At 43.6% G+C, this 8,536-nt stretch overlaps 1 protein-coding gene and 1 pseudogene across 1 annotated transcript in view; both read right to left on the minus strand.

Moving 5' to 3' along the window:
• The window catches only part of LOC100964139, a 2,374-nt pseudogene extending 671 nt beyond the window's left edge, over positions 1 to 1,703 (minus strand).
• The window catches only part of SLX4IP (SLX4 interacting protein), a 194,571-nt gene extending 188,136 nt beyond the window's left edge, over positions 1 to 6,435 (minus strand). Inside the window, 1 exon segment of the mRNA XM_023512152.1 lies at positions 6,295 to 6,435. The gene's annotated coding sequence lies outside the window, so the exon portion shown is untranslated.
• Between the last annotated feature and the right edge of the window lie 2,101 nt (positions 6,436 to 8,536).

Raw genomic sequence — 8,536 nt, forward strand, 5'->3', positions numbered from 1 at the left:
CTCAGAGCTTCTTGAAGGGTGCCTCAGCCACAGCCTTGGTGAATGAGCATGCAGAGTGGGCTAGTTCTTTCCAGCTCTGTACAATTTTAACCTGGGCTTCTGTGTGTAGCTGCAGATCCACCAGTGCCTCTTCCATGTGGACCCTGGACACCATGGACCCCACATTGGCCTTCGGTTGTCTCAGCTGCTGCTTCTCCTTGGCCTGTTTATTTGCTACTCCCTGTTTCTTTCTCCTCGGGGGATTCTGAGGACTGAAGCATTTCTCCTGATCCACAATCACCAGTGACAGAGCGTTCCCTGCTGTTTGCAGTGACGTCAGTTACAAAGCCCTGAAGAGTTTCCTTCCCTTTTTCAGGATTGTCCACTTCCCTGTTTTAAGTTGTAGATCATGGATACAAACACCTCCACCAGAAGCAACACCAGGACCATTTGCTCCTCCACCGGGTCCTCTTTGTCCTCAGATGGTCCAGTCCTTCTCCTCCAAGTGATACTGCAAGGCACGACCTGTGCCTCAATCACACGGCAGCACCCCATGGACTGTAAAGCACCGAGGAGCTGGCCCCCTTTTACTTCCATCTGTAAAAGCACTGCAACAGACGGGAAAGGGACTATTGGGGGGGGGGGGTCCAGCCAGAAAGCAAAGACTCAGCCCAGGGTGAAGACAGATGCTGGGAGGACTGGATCCAGGACCACGATGATGTGTTTTAAGCACTCCTCTGGTCTCTGGGATTTCAGTCTGTTAACCAGTGATGCCTTCTCCTTTCTGGTCTCAGAGTGCTTTCCTTCTGGCTTGCTTGTTCCTGCTGCCAGCATCTCTGCAAATCTCTTCCCTGGACCTGCTGACTATGCTTGGTTTTCTTCTGAGATGGGAGGGCGTCAGAATTTGTTTTGGTTATTATCAAGCTGTTGGTCTGGACAGGACAGGCAGACTAGTAGATTGGAAGCTGATGGCAGTTTATCTAAGATAGGGTCCTTGTTATCTGATGTACTCCTCTCTGGGGTATCATGGAGGGGAATATCAGGGACCTTTGGAAAGGAATCCTTTTTCCACTCACCTGATGCTCCATTATCATTATTATTATTATTATCATCATTTTAGAGACAGAGTCTCACTTTGTTGCCCTCAGTAGAATGCTGTAGCATCATAGCTCACAGCAACCACCAGCTCCTGGGCTTAGGTGATTCTCTTGCCTTAACCTCCCAAGTAGCTGGGACTACGCCCAACTATTTTTTTTGTTGCCGTTTGGCTGGGTCTGGGTTTGAACCTGAGACCCTAGGTATATGGGGCCAGTGCCCTACTCACTGAGCCACAGGTGCCACCCACTCCTTCATTATTTTGATGGTCCAAAACACTTTTAAGTAGGTAGCTAGAAGCTTATGGGTCAAAAACTTATATGTAGGCCTCTCAGCCAGGGGAATATATACCACTGCATCCTTACTTTGACTGCTTACTACTCTGCCTGGCTCTGTTTGTGTGACAGTTTCAGCTGTGTTCAGGATAGGCAGTGAATCTTTCACTAATCTTTCAACTAGTGATGGAGGATAGGAGGCATCAGAATCTGAAGTGTCAACCACAATCTTCTCCTCCCTCTCAGGCTGCCTTGTTTGTTGAAGATGGTTCCCTCTTGAGAAAGGCAAATGTTGGCAACTCCTCAGTCACTCTCACTGGATTCCAGTGAGAGAGATGACTTTTTTAGTGCCATCAATACACAGTATTAAATTAATTCCCTCCGATTTCTTGAGCCATCGCAACATCTAATTTTTATTTAATATCAATCAGAAGCAGACATAGGCACTCACACCTGATGCAATCACTTCTCAGGCTCCAGTAAAACACATCCCTTCACATTCTGCCTCGTCACGCAACAGGCCAGTCACTCCTTTAAGTCTCTCCTTTTCTTCTTTTATGTTTCTTCTCTGAGACAGGTCCTGCTCTGCCATCCAAGCTGGAGTGCAGTGGCCCATCCTCCTGCCTCAGGCTCCCAAATAACTAGGACTACCGGCATACGCCAACACATCTGGCTAATTTTTTATTTTAATTTTTTGTAGAGATAGGGTCTCACCATGATACCTAGGTTGGTCTTGAATTCTTGGGCTTGAGCAATTATCTTGCCTTGGCTTCCTACAGTGTTGGGATTACAGGTATGCGGCTTCCACCATTCCTGGCCAATCTCTGTTTTCCCTGTCTATAAAATGGAATAGTAACAACAGTTTCTATCTCACGGATCCAATCCAGACAGGTAATTACTGGGTACTGGATACACAATGGGTGCTCAGTCTGCTAAACAGAATCATATAAACACAGAGGCACGTACAGACACAAGATAATCAATCCACTTTGTAATAACCCAAGACTTCCTCTGGTACCTATTGCTTTCCAGTCACCTTTACCATAGGAAAAAAGTTCTAAATAGAGGATAAAACAAAACAGTGACACCAATGAATTTTTATGTATAAAAAATTTTAACAGCCATGTTCTATATATTATCTTATAATTAACATAAGTTAAATCCAATTTTAAACCAGCTCTAATTTATTAAAGCACAAAATATCACTACTATAATAAACATGAGTTTATTTCCTTAAAGCAAAAAAGACTTCAGAAATACAATTACATCAATTCAAAATGTAAGTAATATTCTTCCATCTACTGACAAAAGGGAGTTTTATGACATTTTAGGTTTGGCCTTATGGATCTCTACTTTGATATATAAAGAGTAGATTTCTTGGCTGGGCATGTGGCTCACACCTGTAATTCCAACACTCTGGAAGGCTGAGGCAGGTAGATTACTTGAGTTCAGGACTTTGAGAACAGCTTGAGCAACAGTGAGACCCAACTCTACCAAAAACAGAAAAAACTAGCTGGGCATCACGGCAGGTGCCTGTAGTCCCAGCTACTCAGGAGGCTGAGACAAGAGGATCACTTGAGCCCAAGAGTTTGAGGTTGCTATGAGCTATGACACCACAGGACTCTACCAAAAGTGAGACTGTCTCAAAAAAAAAAAAAAAAAGTAAATACACAGTAGATTTCTTAAAGTACATGAACTATAATTTTCAATCTCTGAAAATTAATACATAAATAGTAACACATTTTAATACAACTTAAAATGATTGGACATCAAGACATAACAATCCACTTAAAAATCAGCGCATGTATTTTGCAATTTTTTAAGTCATAACATGTTTCATTCCTAAAACATTAATTCATAAACTAAATAACAGCAAAGGTGAAAATCCAGTACAAACATACTTTATGACTGTCATCCCTTGGTTTTACTGTATGTAGAAGGCTTGGCCACCACGAACCAGTAATTAGATTTTTTTCCCAGTTCAAATAAACCAAAGAATACAACAATGTGAAAATATAATAAAAACCCAAATGTCCATCCATAAATTACAGTAGAGACACACAAAGGAACACTACTCAGCAATTAAAAAGAGTGAACTGTTGATACTCTCAAAAATAAATAAGAAAACTCTCAAAATAATTATGGCAAGGGAAAAAGCCACATTCCTGCATAAAAGCATGCAATGCAAGACTCCAGTTAAAGACCTAGGAAATGTGAACTTATCTATAGTGATATGTCAGACAATTATATATCAATAAAGCTGTTTAAAAATAAAAAAACTTTTTAAAAAAGCATCTTCAGCTCAGCACCTGTAGCTCACCTGCTAGGGTGCCAGCCATGTACACCAGAGCTGGCGAGTTCAAATCTGGCCTGGGCCACCGAACAACAATGACATCTACAAGCCCCACCCCCCAAAAAATTAGCCAGGCATTGTGGTGGGTCCCTACAGTCCCAGCAATTTGGGAGGCTGAGGCAAGACAATCGCTTAAACCCGAGAGTTAGAGGTTGCTGTGAGCTGTGACACCATGGCACTCTACCCAGGGCAACAGCTTGAGACTCTGTCTCAAAAAAAAAAAAAAAAAGCATCTTTATGTCCTGGTACGTTGTGTCTAGACCCTCTTCTTTTCCAAACAGGTGCCCATCTTGAAAAGTCATAAAATAAACTAAAAAACCTTTCTCTGGGTGTTATAAATGTATGAATACCTCAAAACCCAAAGATTTCACTGTAATAAAAATAACCACAGTCAATTAATATTTGCATAGCTGCAACTATGTGCCAGGCACTATTATAAGCACTCTTCTTATTTTAACTTTACTAGTTCTCTCATCAACCTTACATTACAGATGAGGACGCTGAGGCACCAAAGGGTTAAGTAATCTGTTCAAAGTCGCACAGCTTGTAAGGAGATGGGGGAAAGAACGGCAGAAAGGCTGGAAAACTTGGTTAGGACCCAAAACAAATAAATCCCAACTTAATCAGTTACTGGTTCACTACATGCCCAATTCAATTCTCTTCATTACCTCAAACTACTAATTATTTTAAGCAATACCATAAGAGAGAGAAAATATACAGCAACATGAAAAATGTAAATGTCATTTCTGATCTCTCATATTTCTTACTGACTCAATTCCATCCAGAGGGTCTCTCTCTAGAAATACGGGTCACCCCTGGAGTTTTGGGATTATATAGCACAGGCATGAGCTACCATGTCCAGCTCAGATGTAAACTTTTTTGTTGTTTATATTTTCTGCTTACCCATTTAAAGTTTGAACAGATGTAAACTTTTGAGCTCAACTTTTTTTTGGGGGGGGGGACAGAGTCTCACTTGGTTACCCTTGGTAGAGTGCTGTGGCTTCTTAGCTTATGGCAACCTCAAACTCTTGGGCTCAAGCAATCCTCTTGTCTCAGCCTCCCAAGAAATCAACTTTGAATAAATTAGAAGTAGGCCTGGTATGGTGGCTCATGCCTGTAATCCTAACACTCTGAAAGACCAAGGCAAGACTATCATTTGAAATCAGGAGTTAAGACCAGCCGGGACAACAGCAAGACCCCCATCTTTTCAAAACAAAACTTAGCTGATCGTGGTGGCCCATGACTATAGTCCCAGCTCGGGAGGCTGAGGCAGGAGACATCTCTTGAGCTCAGGAGTTTGAGGTTGCAGTGAGCTATAATGACACCACTATACCCTAGTCTGGGCAACAGAGCAGAATATGAAAAAAAAGAATAGTAAACAACTTTTTTTTTTTTAAAATACAAACCAGTGGTAAATCAGATATTAAGAAACTCTACATTTTGGATAATATCATAATAGAAGTTACACATAACTATACTGGAAAGAAAAAAAATCTTCCAAGTTTTTGGAATATTCACTTGGCATCATGACATCAAGCTCAATGAACTGAAAGCACAGAAAAACATGCCAAATATCTGCCACATTTGAAACATGTAATACACTGATAATATATCGTGAACTGGTTAAGAAGCACAAGTTGAAAAAAGGTAAGCATTTAGCCCATGCACTTAATCAGTACTCCCTGAACCTCAAGGTGTACTTTTTTTTCCTTTTTTTTTTTTTTTGGTAGTTTTTGGCCAGGGTTGGTTTTGAACCTGCCACCTCCAGCACATGGGGTCGGAGCCCTACTCCTTTGAGCCACAGGCACCGCCCATCAAGGTGTACTTTTTGAGGGAAATTTTTATTTAGCAGCACTGGGATGAAGCCTGAGATTGAACTTCTAACAAGCTCCCAGCCTGCTGCTGCTGGTAGGTGGCCCACACTTTTTGAGCAACTAGGTCCTAAGTCACTGGAGTATTACTTGCAATATTAGCCAGTTGGCTTACAAATAAGTCTAGAATCCAAGAAGTGTCAATACAATTCATACCTAGGCAAAAAAAAATTTTTAAAGGGGAGTTAATGAAAGAAAAAAGCAAACACTGTATTTGTTTGAACAGTCTAACAGTGCTAAAAATCATAGACTACTCCGTTATTTGTTCCAGCCTAGCTCCATGAGACAAAGAGTTTTTTTAACTGCTGAATTTTACAGCCTAGCACAAGTTAGGTACTCCATAAATGCACTGCACATATGAATGAATAAGAAGTTTATACAAACATAATCTGTACTTATGTCATATCCCCAAAATACCTAGAAACGGGATTATATTTATATATATGTATGCAAGCAGCCATATTTTAATCGAAATATTTGGACCATCCATTTAATTCCATTTTGTCCTAAAAAAAAAAAAAAAAATTCCACTTCAAAGCCCAGGTTTCTAAACTCTGATGTTTAACAACCTTTTTAGCATTTTTAAAACAAGAGAGGTGACATGCAGAAAAAATTCAGAAAAAGTCAAAAATCAAAGCAAAAAAAAAAAAGGGAGGGAAGAGATGGGCGAATAGTTCAAGTGAAGGAACATCTTAGGTTGCTAGACGGTCCACGTTCTTACCTATGCTGGTAGCGGGGTTTGGGTTCGTGCTTTTGTATGTTTTGTTACTGTCCAGGGTCACTTGTAGAGCAGTACCTAGGCTGTGGAAATTCAACTAAACACGCATCAGGCGCCCCAGCCAACCTCAGAAGGCTTGAGGTTCACGTTTCACGCTTACTTCCCCTTTCCCAGGGTCTCCCGCGCGGTTGAGAACGCAGCCACCGCCCAAACACAAGATGATTTGCGAAGCTTCGCGTCAGCTTGAAGCCTAAACCAGGAGTCAAGATGGCGGTAAAACACTAAAGACCAGCAGCAGAGCAAATAATCTGCCCAAAAGAAAAATGGCCGCCGTGCTAATGGCACTGCTTTCAAGGAAGGCCCATAACAAACATGGCGGCAGAGGTAGGCTACTTAACTTCCGAGAAAGCCATGAATGTGATTGGCAGATGACGAATCATGCTTACCCACTACGCCAGACAGCTGAAGTGACATTCAAAACCCATTTCTATGGTGTTTTCTTGACACTGAAAAATTACGGGCCCAAGGATGGCAAGTATTTCCGTTGCAGAAGATTACAGAAAAGATGGACCGGAAAGTAAAGGTGATTTTAACATTGCCGGATAACTTTTAATTATAATAACAATGTTTAAACATAACTTCCTTCACAAATCTTTGAATGTTACTGGACAATAACTGTTTTGTCCTCGCACCAAAAAGCAACATGAGGAGATACCGCAGAAGTTACCTAATTTAGGAAAAGTAGTTATAGAGCTTCCAACGTCCCCATTACCTCCTCACAGGAATGATGAAGGGCCACGGATTAGGCGTGGCCAACTAGCCCTCACTGCGCATGTCCACTCTCCAACCCGATCCAGAGAAATCTGGCAACAAATTCTTTTCTTCCTGGTTTTCGAGGCAGCCGCAAGGAGGGGCGGGGCAATTGTGCTGAGTGACAGAATCAGACGCTTTATGATTGGCCAAGTGGGTGGGGCCCAGCTCCTAGAACCAATGACTTCATTTTTATTCATTCAGTAAATACCTGTTAAGTGGGCCCCAAATAGCAGATGCTGTGTCCTTCTGATATGTTAAATTTTATGTGTTATTTGAAATTTTCGATTTCAACAATTTGCTGAGATAGACGCTTAACACACTCCGCCCCCGTTCTCTTCTGGTGACGGCCTCCGCCTCCGTGGGCTATAACTTCGCATAAAACACGGAGACGCGATTTGGGAGCCGGTTCGACGCCACGTGCAGAGCTGCGCATGCGCAGTCTCCCGGCGCGGGGCAAAGGTTGCCAGCGCCGAAGTGGTGGTGTGAGTCTCGGTCTCTGGGGCCAGCTGGTGGCTGTGGTGGCGGCCTAGGTAGGCGCAGCGGCTGTTGGGCAGGTGAGATCGCTGAAGCCTCAGGTGGAAAAGTCAGCTTTCTCTCCGGCTGAAGAGAGGAAAAGGAGACTTCTTCGCGCCTCCCTGTCCGCTCCCAAAGGCGGTGGGTGTCCCCACTGAAGGATATTTGGGGGCGGGGACAAGGGAGAGTATGGCTGCGGAGGAGGAAAAAGACCTGCCTTTAGAGCAGCGCTAGGCAGTGAATACTTGCTGCTGGAACGGATGTGAGTGGTCTTCCAGTGCGGGAGGTGTGGGTAGAGTTAGAAGAGTAGATTCTCACACTCACCTGCGCGGCCACACCGTGAAGTAGAGGGAACAGGTGTTCGGTGAAAGCACCGATCCACCTTCTGAGTTTAGCCGGCCTTCCCTAGGAGGGCCGCAGTGTGCCTGTGTCTGGGGGGTACACAGCAGATCCGAGGCTTTTGGCAGGTGGGGGCCGTCCATTGGCGTGGCACAGCATGTGTGAGAGCAGGAATAGGACCCACGGGGCTTCTGACATTGTGGGGATGACCTCCTGCCGTCATGTGCATCCTGTTGCTGTTTCAGAGTCTGCCAGCGTGGCGGTTTCCCTCATTAACATCGTCCATTTGCCCCTTAACAAGTATATTCGCATGTTTACAACCCTGCCAACTTAGTAGATAACAGCTCTGGCCCAAGGACTGCAAGCATTTCCGTTGCAGAAGATCACAGAAAAGACAGACCAGAAAGTAAAGGTGGCTTTCACATTGCCGGATAACTTTTAATTAGAATAACCGTGTTTAGGCTCGGCGCCTGTGGCTCAAGTGGCTAAGGTGCCAGCCACATACACCTGAGCTGGCGGGTTCGAATCCAGCCCGGGCCGCCAAACAGTGATGGCTGCAACCAAAAAATGGCCAGGCGTT

The sequence above is a fragment of the Otolemur garnettii genome, unplaced genomic scaffold (genome assembly GCF_000181295.1).
Source record: "Otolemur garnettii isolate 467f Iridium unplaced genomic scaffold, OtoGar3 scaffold00025, whole genome shotgun sequence".
Classification (NCBI taxonomy): Eukaryota; Metazoa; Chordata; class Mammalia; order Primates; family Galagidae; genus Otolemur; species Otolemur garnettii.